General features: G+C 28.5%; 1 protein-coding gene across 3 annotated transcripts in view; it reads right to left on the bottom strand.

The window, feature by feature from the left end:
* LOC126901008 (cAMP-specific 3',5'-cyclic phosphodiesterase) overlaps positions 1-12959 on the bottom strand; it is a 323154-nt gene that overhangs the window by 220804 nt on the left and 89391 nt on the right. Inside the window, exon 1 of one of the 3 annotated variants that reach the window (XM_050677106.1) lies at positions 10314-10551. The exons of the other annotated variants lie outside the window; for them this stretch is intronic. The gene's annotated coding sequence lies outside the window, so the exon portion shown is untranslated. Of the gene's footprint in view, positions 1-10313; positions 10552-12959 lie in introns of those variants that run through there. 3 annotated transcript variants of the gene reach the window in all.

Below are 12959 nucleotides of genomic sequence, written 5' to 3'. Positions count from 1 at the left end.
CATTTTTTACATTTCAAAATCAAGCTATAAGCCAAATTTAAATATATAAACAAATAATGACGCGGAGGAAGTTCAAGGGTTGTAACCGAAGCAACTTAAGAAATTTTTGGTTGCCCATTGGACTAATGAAATATTGATCTATTGATTATTAAAAAAGAACTAAGAGTTACATCTTAATAAAACTGTCCAAAATCGACACCTAAACAACTTTTTACCAATTTGAAAATCGCATAATCACGTGATTGTTAAACATTTAATAAATTCAAAGCGATTTAATAAGGTTACTAGCCAAAAGCTTGTTGTAAATAAGTAGTTTTTTTTTTTAATTATGTGAAAAATGTTGACATTAGCTATGCTATAATTAAATGTAGCCGAGAGCCTTGTACATTGCATGCTTTATTTTATATAATGTTTTTCCATTTATGCGTTTCAAAAAAAGGCTCTCATTAATTTATAATGTATATTTTTAATAAGCATTGTGATTTGTGTATATTTATATCATTTTCAGAACAAGGAAAATGTGATTATGGTAATCCTTTATGCGAAAAAAATATTTTGTCATGTTTTTTTTTATAGATAAACTATTTAGAACATGTGCTATAAATATTAAATTTGTGAAATACTATTCTTAAAACGCTTACAGTTTTTTAACATTAGAAAATTACTTTTTTTTACACTTTATCCAGCTTCAAGTAAAATAGTATTTATTTTAGATTGGAAATGAATAAAACAATACACTTTTACAAACCAACAAAATCACTTATTGTGCATTAAACAGTTATTTAATGTTTATATTACATTGTAATATTAAGCAGTTTATTAAGTAAGTTAATGGAAGACGCATTTGTTTGATACTATGTTTATTGGTTGTTATTTATATTCATTATAACTTTGTTTTTTTATTAAAAAATTGAAATCATCATTGTTTCTTACAATGATATAACAATAATTCTAATATAATCATAATTTGTGGTATACATAAAGTCGAGTTTTAATTTTAAATAATAAAATTGTATATTTTAAAAATACTCCAAAAAAAATTGCAAAACAATCCATCTCATAAATTTTTATGAATTATTCTTTGTGTAAGTATTAGGTTCAACATGAAATGTATGTATATATTAGACCTCAGACACAGAAATTTTAGTCTTAACTTAGAAAAGTATAATTGAAAAACACAATAAATCATCGTTCTCATAATGTAACTTGTTGAGTGAGATGTATGGGTCAGTTAATGGTTATTGTCTGCATTAAGCTCGTTATAACGGTCATGATGTAAGGTATCCAAAGCCAGTCCACATACAATGTCTAAACTTAGTTGGTTGTTTTATTAATAGACATCATAGGTGTAAGATATTTTTAATATTATTATATTAATTTATTATTACGCGTACCGTAAAGTTGACCGTTTGATGTACGCATCTCTTATTTTATCCACTGTAATGACTGTGGTCGCCTCGTTTAATTTATAGAGACCGAAAATATCGCATTAAGGCGTATGTTCATAACACACACATACATACACACACATCACACACACACACATACATACACACGCACACACATACACAAACACACACACACACGTATGATCGCCAATGTCATATGCCGCTGTTTGATTTATTTCTCTGGCGTTTCGTATGAGAGTAAAATGATAACGAAATATATTCATTTCAATCGAAAAAATGAACCTTGGAAAAATTCCAAAGCGTTCAAACGGACCGTAGTTCTTTAATTAACTATCGACAATTTTTAAAAAATTAGAAACGTCTCTACAACTTTCGTCGATGTGTTTTTTTTATCTTATGTTGCGGCTAAACTTTGGAATTAATGAAACGCGTTTCAGTAGCGCTTTGGCTACGTTACAATGATTTTTGACCATCACACTTTTTTAAATTTTAGTTCCTTGATCTTTCAAGTATAACCATTTCTTTTTCCATTGTTTCAACTTAAAAAACAAACATTTTGATTTTACAATACTTTTTTACAGTTTTACAAGTCATGTAGAGATGTATTGACAGCCAATTTTTTGTAAAGCTCAAAATCATGTTTAATTTAGTCGTGATCTTTTTTACAACTCTACCCGCCCACTGGTATCGATAAAAGTTGGAAGACTGAAAAAATGACGCAGTAATAAAATTTATTGTTAGATTATAATGTTTGATAATTATGAAACCTTAAAATCCACGTAAAACGACATGTTTAAGTATATACATTTCATATATACCGCGTTAGTTTGAAATATTAAGTAATTTAATTAAAAAATACAGTCAATTGGCATGTAACCGGACGTAGTTTAGAGTAAAAAAACAAAAACGATAACATGACCTCATCACGTACAATGTATTAGAATAGCTTTAAACTGCAAGGTCGATTAAATTGAAAAAAAACCTGCAAAATCACTAGCAACTCGATAAGACGAATGAAGAGGGACACTGTTTTCAGTAGGAATCGTACGTGCATATAAAAATCACTTAAGCACACAACCTTGTTCTTTAAATACGTTTCTCATGAAAACAGTATCACTCGTTTATTGTAAACTATAATTCATTTACTAGTCAATGCAAATTTGCAATTAAATTTTACTGAAAAACAATTCAGTACTATGAAATGTTCTAGTTTGACTATCAAATAAATAGTGCAAAAAATAATAAATCATTACTAGGACTAAAATATTTTGTTTATTTAACTTTTTGCTGATGAAATTGTGTTACAATATCTCGTTAACGTACATGTATAATTGCTCAGTGAAAATGTTGTTGGGCTATGACTCTAAAGTATACTGTTAGTAGATATTGTGTGTGTACAGAATCTGAAAGTATAACAATAACAACAATGCAACTACTACGTTAACTCGACAGCCAGTCTTATAATAATTGATTTATTGCCGTGGATTTTTACAAGCTCTGTGCAATTGAACGTTTATTAAGACTGACATCGGTGCGCCTATACATTTAAATTAGATTTTTATGAAATACTTCTTTTGCCAGGCGTCCAGTAAAAATAAACAAAACCGATATTTTGAGCAGTATTGTTCTTATAATGAATTAATAGTAAATTATTTGTAGCGAACCTTTTTTATTGGCAATTTGAAACTTTATTTTTAATTTTCTTAGAAATAAAAACTTTAATGGTATTTATAAAAGTCCTGATATTAGTTTTTTATTCGTAAGATACAAAGATTGGTTGTAAATTTTGAGTGATCGGTTTTTTTTTAATAAAAATATAATATTCCGTTACATTAAATGATTACAATTATGTTGATTTTTTCAATTTAATCGCCGACTGTTATTTCAAAATGTTTGAACACATTTTCTTTTCGCATAGAAAATTTTCATTTTATTAATATAATAGTCGCAGCAATATGTTGTAGTAAAAAATCATATTTATTTGAGTTAAGGTGTACGAAGACGAGCAATAGTAGCGTAATAAAATGTTCTTAAAGCACAAATCCATTAAACCAGCTTTCACCTTATTCTTTTTATCTCTCATCTTAAGTGTAAGACAAAATTTCGAGAAGAACATTTATCTTCGCACGTTTATTAGAGCCGTTAATTGCCCTTATTTTATGGTTTTCACCATCTTAAAACCATTATTGATGTTACACTATCCAGCTGTATGATGTATTTTCAAACCGAACTTCGTTAAGACAGAGAATACTTAATAATTTTATTGTGTAAATAAATTTCAAACCTTTCTGGAAAAGTAAATTTTATAAACAACACTAATTATTATAACCAACTAAAAATAATGTCCCGTTCTAAAATTATTTTCTTTCCAAGAGACTCTTACTGGACACGTGTGTTGTGATGTTAGTGAGTACTAGTAATAGACAAGATAATCTGCTTTTAAATCTTGTAGAATTTAGAGTTCTCTTCGTATAAAATATTATTACCGAACCTCATACACAAAAAGTAGTTTAAGTTTTTAGGTTGGTCGTAAATCGCTCGTGTTTTTGGCCAGTCATTATTATTATTTATGGTTATTAAGAAAAAATTTTATACCCGATAGTCAGTTTCAACAGTATTTTGTGATTTTCCGGGCTGTTTGCGCAGAACTCCCATAGCGTGGGCCTTTTAAAATCTATTATAATATTATATGTAGTTCAAAAGTCGGTCGACGTGGAAAACGAAAATAACGCGGTCAACGTTATTCGTTAGAAATAAATTAAAGGAGATTAAATCTAATTTAAAAGCTTTCTGATGAAAAGATTTAAATGAATCCGTCTAATGTATAAATGTATAAATTTCAGCTAATGGACACTCGTAAAAAAACGCCATAAACCAAACGAAATGTCTTGGCGTGTCAAGCCATATCATGTGACAACGTTTGCAAATTTGACAATCGGTATTTACAGCGACCAGGGTACGTGAAGGTACCGTTTAAGAACCGTAAAGAATATTATTTAAAAAATTTCGATAATTTGACTTGTGGGGTGATATCTCATGTCCGTGTTAAGGATAGTGTGGAGTTCGACATTTGAATGAATTTATGTCCAATTTAGTGTTTGGGGCAGACATGACATTTCAAGTGGCACGCGACATCCCGTGACAATAATTAGTAAAATATATACGATAAAGAATGCAAGTGTACCCTTAACAAAGAACTTATTGATTAAAAAACAAATGGCAATATGTTTGAAGGAAATTATATTTTGACTTCAATTCTTATATTTTCATTAATTTGATTATAATAGAATGATGAATCGTTTAGTTTATTTTTCAGAATGTAATTGAATCTGCGGACTCGTTAAAATTCTTTGTCGATGTTTGAAAAAATGATAAAATAAATAGTAAAACTATTCTCGCGAGGTAAACGTCATTTTAAAATAGTTTCACCAACAAAATTTTGCTGGCTCGTATAACTTCAAGGGAAAAAGAACAATTTCTATTTATGACATTCTCGGAATTTTGAAAATTGAGTGCGCATTCAACTCTTAATTTCTTTGAAACTTTTAAATGAATTTATCTAGGAACATACACGCGAGCATCAAATACTTTAAAGACATCACTTAAGTAATTTTGTATAACAGGATCTCGTCTTGTTTTCATAATACCTGTGATATAAATTCCTCTATATAATATTGAATGTCTTTGAGGACTGATCTCATATATATTTTATCGCTGATATAAATTATTAATTAATATTTCTCAGTAGAAAAAACTGTCTTTTTTGTATTAAAACTTTATGGAGACCAAGAAATTTATTTCTTTGGAATTAATGGGTTGAAATGCGAAGGATTCGTGTTGGAAACGATTTACTCAAAATGGTATTCGCTCAGACGCGTTTGCGGATCGCTGCTTTTTATACTTACAACGCGGACGGCAGTCAGAAGTAGTCGTCAATAACACTTTTAACCCGATCCAGTTTATTCTTGACGCATCGTAAACCACCATGGTAAAAGTTTTTCCACAAAACTTATTAATATGATAACACGCGTTTTACGGAAATTCTACTGAGATACAAAACTTAATGTTCCGGCCGTTACAATTCAACTTAAATCACGACGTGAAAACATATGCCGCTAAAAATAACCAAGTTCACCTCGAGTGTTCACAAGGGAATCCACATGAAAGATCACAAATAACAAAAATAATTACGTGACGAAGACACCATTTTGAAAGGGGTAAACACATTTCATTTATATACCCTATGACAACACCCGTATGTGATCAAATTTTTCATCACACCTCTAAGGTCCAGAGAATCCAAGAAAAAAATACCGACTTAATTGCGTGGGACAACAACGATAGTATTTTGCGGGTTTAGAGCAAAACGTTAAAAACAGTTATAATTTATTTGTGAATTTATTAAACATGTTGTAATCTATATAAGCTTTGAAAACAAGTGTATTAACTAGATAAAAAAGGTAATGACAGGCAATCGTTTTTAAAATTGAATTTGACGTTTGAAATATTGAGCCGTGTGTAAAATAATCTTCTTTTTTCTGTTAAAATCTTGTTACGAAAAATACCTTTTTATCTTAGTGGTTTAATACTATGTTTTATTTTCGTCGTTTATGAAATCCGAGATAAAAAAAATAAACGATATTATTATTATTTAGTTGAAATTTTGTAATAAAATGGTAATTCTATTAGACTGCAGCGACATTTTATTGTAAATATTGCTAGAAATCATATTATACATTTTTTCACGGGTTAAAAATCTTAAAATTGCAAATAAATTAACAATGATCAATAAATAATTTAAATTCAAAATTGTTGAATTTTGAGGTTTTGGATACATTATATATTACTAAAGTATATATTACGATATTACTAAAGAGTAACGAAAAATAAGTCACCACTAGAGTCTCCTAGGTAAAAACATTTATTTTACCAAGTTACCAGTAAATTGTAGAAGCCAAGTTCAAAATATCAAACCCAGATGTGCATAGAAAAAAAGGATGTCTTTAAAATGTTTAATAAAACATACAACAATGTTATACGAAACATACGTATCCATGGCAACTTATGGCGCTGTAGGTTTAAAATGCGTTATGTTCAGTTTTGAGCACGTATGTGTTGTAGGATTGTTCAAAAATCGATTTAAAAACATGTAATATTTTTTTTAAACTCATTGTACTATTTTTTTTTATGAAACGTACTTTTTGAAAATCATCCTAATTGTGTACATAATGTTTAAGGAACTAAAGTTTTAATCAAGTCCAAGCTTAAAACAGTAAGTACATAAGCTGCTCTAAAAGTGATATAACAAACTACTACCGAAATTCTTAGACATATTAGCAAGATTCAAGATGAATTTTATTTAAAAAGTTATTATTGATTTAATTAAGTAACTATTCATAAGTAGATACTTTCTTTTTTATAGTATAACTCGGAAAAGTAAAAGTTCATTTTTTAATTGCTACTATTCAAAAGCTAATATGTCAACTTCCAAATATAACATTATATCAAATAATGAAAGTCAATATTTTTTCAGAGCTAAAATGGAATTTTTCCTATGAAATCAACTTTATAGCTCGTAACAAAATACACCCTTATAAATATTTGTGAAAAATTAACTAAAAATTAACATTGCTAACACTGATGGTGTACACAATTCATAAAATACAAATACATTAATATTTTACAATTTTCACTGTTATTATAATGGTCGGCCGTAAAACAAGGGGGATAAGTAAAATTAATATTAAGCAGAAACTGTATTTAACATTTATAAGTAGTGAACACTGTTAAGTGAAAACACAATGAAAAACGTTCTATGGTAATACTGGAAAAGATTTTTCAATTACTTTAAGAATAAACGATAGACATTAGCTTATTGACTGCAACAAGGATAAAAACACAAGTCACTTTTATGTATTGTTGTTTTTTTGTACAAAACCCCAGGGTAACGTCTGTCCAAGGTACACAAAACCCGAAGCTACCGCAGCAAGAAAGGAAAACACGTGGGTGATTATTTATACTTCACCGCATCCTTAAAGAACCATCGTCTCAGAGATAGCAAATAATTTGACACATTTCACTATGGTGGTTATTAATTATAGCATAAACATCATCGTCACACGCGGCCCATACGAACAATTAAAACACTGTTAGCTTTTTGAATTACTGATGAATCGCGTGTACGAGCGTGACGTTCTCAAAGTACTTAAGCTGCGTACCACAACAACAGCTATACGGTCTTGTACAAATAGTATCATTCCATTTAAATCAAAATAAATAATGATTTGTACAAAAACAAAATTGGATTCGTTTAAATATATAAATAAAAAAACTTTGAGAGCTTTTCGAATATTTTGAATCTTTTAACGTAAAAAAGCTATTTTAGTCTACACTCTCATTATTGAAGCAATGCCAAAATAATGAAATTATACGTCATAACTCAACAAATGGCTGATAAAATGTTAAATTATAATATTTTATATTAGTGATTGTTATGAAGAAAATTATTTAATATACAGTAACAATATACAATTGTATAAAAAAATAAACTTATATTTATATTTTGTGTAAGGCCAAAGTTTATAAACGGATTATTATACTGGAATGATATCAAATAATAACAAATTATACTGCTCAATCGTTATAAATAGATAAATGTCATAAATCGTTGTTGCGTAGAATAATATTTGATTTAAATGTCAAACATTGAATTGTTTATAAAATTTTGCAACTCCATATAACATAGCAGTTATAGTAATTATAATTGTTAAAAAACCAAAAATTATTAGTGGTTTTGTAGAAATTATGTTAATAAAACTTTTGTTTACTTGTGCTCACTGGGTATTCAACCATATATAATTTATAAATTTAATTAAAGATCCTAATCTTAAAGAATTCATATTTATTTATATTATTAATGTTAATTCACTGTTTCAGGAAGTTACCTTATGTTTTATTAGAAATTCTCAGACATTTTAGCATACTCATTAACTTATATGACAATATTTTTTGTTAGAAGTTAATTATACGCTTAGTAAAATATTTTTTACGTTAAATATTCCATTAAAAAACTTATGTAGATATTTTTTTTATCCTCGAAAACTTTACCATTTTCAGATGGTTTGGACCTCGAATATTATATTGGTGTATTTCATTTTTATAAAGTTCTTAATGTGAAATTTTAATAAAAATTTAGAAACTATTTCTACATTTTATCATCAAAGTAAATAATAAATTTATATAAAATTATTGTTCTATTCAATCCATTTATAGTTTATTATCTAAATCAATTATTACAATAGAATTTTTGAAGTTCTTTAGAAATCAACACTGGATAAGTAAAAAAAATATCGGTTAAATTATCTAATGTGTTAAGATTAGATGTAATTGTTATCAGTTAAGCTATTGAGTTATTCGAGTACAGTTTAATTATTTACAAGAATAAAATTAAATGTTACAGTTGTATTGTAGTGATGTAATTAAATGTAAATGTACCTTATATTTTAATTACAATACACTCACGTTATGATTATATTGTCTCGAAATACCGGTTTATTAATTAACCAAAGTATTAATTAGCTAAATTTTTATTACATTGAAAATAATTTCGAAAATAATATATCATACAATAATAGATTATTAAGAAATAGACCTTTTTATGGAAAATAATTAAGTATAACTATCAAATGTTTTAACCTAAAATTTTATTACAGTTACTGCGAGAAACTTTGTTTAGTATCTATTACTAATAGAAATTTATTTTGGAATGATTACAACAAAATTAACATTTACAGCTGAATGATCCATCAAAGTAGAGTGACAACTTACTCCAATAAAAACTATGGAAATTTCCACAACTACCATGTGCACATTTAAAATTTTTACTACACACACACCTTTTATGTCTCACATAGTATCAAAAAATACAGATATCTAAATAGTAATTAATATGAATCATTATATAGAATTTATACAAATTAAAAATGCCATGACGCTTGTGATAACATGCACATAATAAAGATGTTTATAATATTTAATATAAAACAAATTTTGTACGATTATAAAAAAATCTACCTACTACTAAATAAACATTTATCAAATCGTATATAAGTTCAACTTTTTAACGAGTTAATATTCATAGTGTTATTATCTCTTTGAAATTTTAAAATAGCAATTGTTGAAAATACCACTCTTAATTAAGATAATTTTTATATCATATAAATAATTATGACACGTCGTAAAAATTATTCAATTTTTGGCGTTATTTTAGTTTACAAAATGTCTTTCTTATTCAGCTCAACCTCCAGAGAAAGTATTAATTAAAAAAATATATTACAGTTGAAAATGATACCTCAACGTCGTTTATATAAAATTTGTCCAAAACTAGATTCGTTGCGAAAAACTGACAACTTCCAAAAACTGTAATATTTCATGTATAATAAAAATAAGAAAAAACAAGGTGCATAATGTTATGCAATTTGGTTGGCTCTAATCTCGGTGTCTGATGAAAATACTAATCAATTACGTTGGGATGTCACCCAATAATGAAGTTGAGTTATAATATTTGGAAATACAAATTCCGTGTGTTATTAACGTTCACAAAATGGACGTACGCGACGAATGAAATTTTTTAATAACACTACTATTGCGGTGTCGAGATATCGAATACTAACGTATTATGCATAATTTCCGGACGAGGCTCAAGTCCACAGTTTGTTCATGACGAACAAACGCAGCCTCTTTGCTTACTAAACAAACACAAGTTCGTATTGGATGCACGATGAGAATTCGTTTTCTTAATTAACCACAATATTATTAGCGTTTCTAATGTGAGCGTTTGTAAGATTAACGGACTGGGCGACACACTTTCCTTCGGAAGGGTTTATAATTAAAGACATTGTTTACCTTTTCGTTTCGAATTATGTACGCGTATACTACAACAAACACTTGTACAAATAGTAAAACTTAAAAAAATTCTCTTTCGCTCGCCGATCCCAAACAGCTGCTGCGGAAAAGAGATATCCAGCGCGTTCAGGATCTGTTAACGCGGAACACTATCAATGCGGCGGACACGGGGAAATCACATTTATTTACAAAAAAACTAAGTACACACCTACACACAGGAGCCGCGCGTTAACCGACTTTCCATACTACAGGACCGTTGCGACGGTGTGTAACGCGAAGAGCACCGCCGACTGTGCCGATCGCCGCCGCCGCTGCTAACAGCGCGATGACGTCACGGACCTGTGCAACGGGAACAGACGCACTTTGGGCACCCGACGGTCCCTTTCCCTTATCATAAACTCTTTTAATTGTGCTCATTTAAACATGTCTGTCAGATTTTTAACGACTATTGATGTTTTCGTTGAAAAACCATTGCTAATTTTCGGCCCTTCGTCTTAATTGTAGGCGGCGTGTTAAAATGTTTTCGTCTACAGTAAAGGTTTACGCAGTTAATCCGTGACAAGTGAAACACAACAACCGTATAATTGTGTACAGTAGTAGCCAAACTTAATTAAACTTCCAACGCGACTGTTCGTTTTTCTCTCGTTATTTTATTTTATTTCTCACTTTTCTGCTCGATAATCTTGGCATTTTTTTTTTCCTTTTCTAGCTGTAATTCCATCAATTTCCAAGTGTAGAGAAACATATCCTTACACGTTCCCAGTCTCAGATCATACTGACAGTATCAGAGGATTTGCTATTTTTTACATTTATCAAATGGACACGAACACACGAATAAAAATTATTCGAATACATAATCACATACAGAAATTTGAGTTCCTTTCACAAATTAAAACTCCTTGTGTTAATTTTCGGAAAAATTTTTGTATAAATTTACTACAATTCGAGTGAATTTACCATGAACATTAATATGTAATCAAGTGAGCACATTAAATAAAAATAATTATAACGATTATTTTAGTTTGTTGAGATTACGACAAGAACTATCGCATTTAAAAATTACAACAAAACCATATTTCATATAACACTAACTGTTAATAATTTGAAGCTGATAAATTAGCCCCAGTAAAACTTTACAAGTTTCTAAAGTTTGAAAATGTTTTGACAATTTAAAATCATGAATAATTGAATTAAGTATATTAAAATGCATTAATGTATTTTAAATATATAAATTTACTAAAACAAAAGGTATTTTTCAATAAAACTTACCGTAAACAATATTTAAAAGAAAAATGTGGTTTGAAGTGGGCTAGATTTAAAAGACACTATTCTACAATAAAGACGGTAATTTAAGTTTTATTAGTTCAATATAAAATTTAATAAAAACTAAATAGCCTTTTACGAAAATCCTCAGTATTACCTGTGATATTTTATGATATTTTCAGATTCTATTTGTAATCTCTATGAAAAACATAAAATTTTATTTTTTATAGAAAAATAAAATAATTTAAGATTTGAAAATAAATGTTATGAATAAATTAGTGGTAATACTAGATTTTAAGGATAGTTAGTTCGGTAAACATCTCAATTACAACACACCAATACTATTCAATCACCTAGCCACAATTGACTAAGCGGATAGGTAACCACTTGAACGGGCTTTTACATATTTCAAACTTCATATCTATTTAGTTAGTGTCTGTAAATGATGGAAACCAAACTTGGCAAACATGTGACCCGTCGGTAAATAAGTTATGTGAATGTAAATAATATATTTTAGTTATATATTCTCTACAATATTGAATTTTAATAAATGAATATAGCCTATCGTCGATAAATATCAAGAACTCAATAAATAAATTTAATGAAAGAATGTAAAACATATTAAAATGGTTTCAAATCAGTAACACAAAAACAGTATCCGACATAGAGTGCATCGTCTTTGAAATTTATTCATATTCTTCACAATTAATGTTTTATCACTAGTAGATTATTATTATTATTATTTGTAATTCGAATAAAAATTTTTTTTAAATCTAAATCAGTAGAGTGCGCATATTTTTAAAACTTTAATAACTGATAAACAAACGTTGATGTGTATAAAAGTGTTGATGCTTATAATTTGTTGTTATAGTTTCAGTATTATGCGTGGTCATGTTCTTGAAGTAAAAACACGATATATTAGACATTAGTGTGTCATTACCTAATAGAAGCCAAAAAATAATAACATTTTTTCATGTCACTTGAAGAACTTGTAAGTCTAAACATAGGCCAACTTTTTTAACTATATAATATCGCTATCAACGGTTAGCACTCACACATTAAATGCTAATTTTAGCGTCAACGGCATCACATGGCGTTTGAAAAGATAAGATCTCATTATTTTATTCGTGTGATCCTTATGTGTTTTCTCGACCCATGGTCCCAAAACAATAATTTTTTAATAATTATTGTAACACTTATAAATCCCTATAACAGATTGAAATTACTAAAAGTCATACATTTCGCTTCACAAGCTGATGGTAAAAAATATCCATTTTCGTTAGCCCACGTGTGAAATGTATTATTTGGTCACATGTACCTCGTTGAACTCTTTGATTATTAATGGTTTGAATTGACGGTATGCAAAACTATAGTAAACAAGAG

Source organism: Daktulosphaira vitifoliae, unplaced genomic scaffold (genome assembly GCF_025091365.1).
Source record: "Daktulosphaira vitifoliae isolate Bord-2020 unplaced genomic scaffold, ASM2509136v1 Scaffold_3, whole genome shotgun sequence".
NCBI lineage: Eukaryota > Metazoa > Arthropoda > Insecta > Hemiptera > Phylloxeridae > Daktulosphaira > Daktulosphaira vitifoliae.
This window is presented reverse-complemented; position numbering and strand designations above follow the sequence as displayed.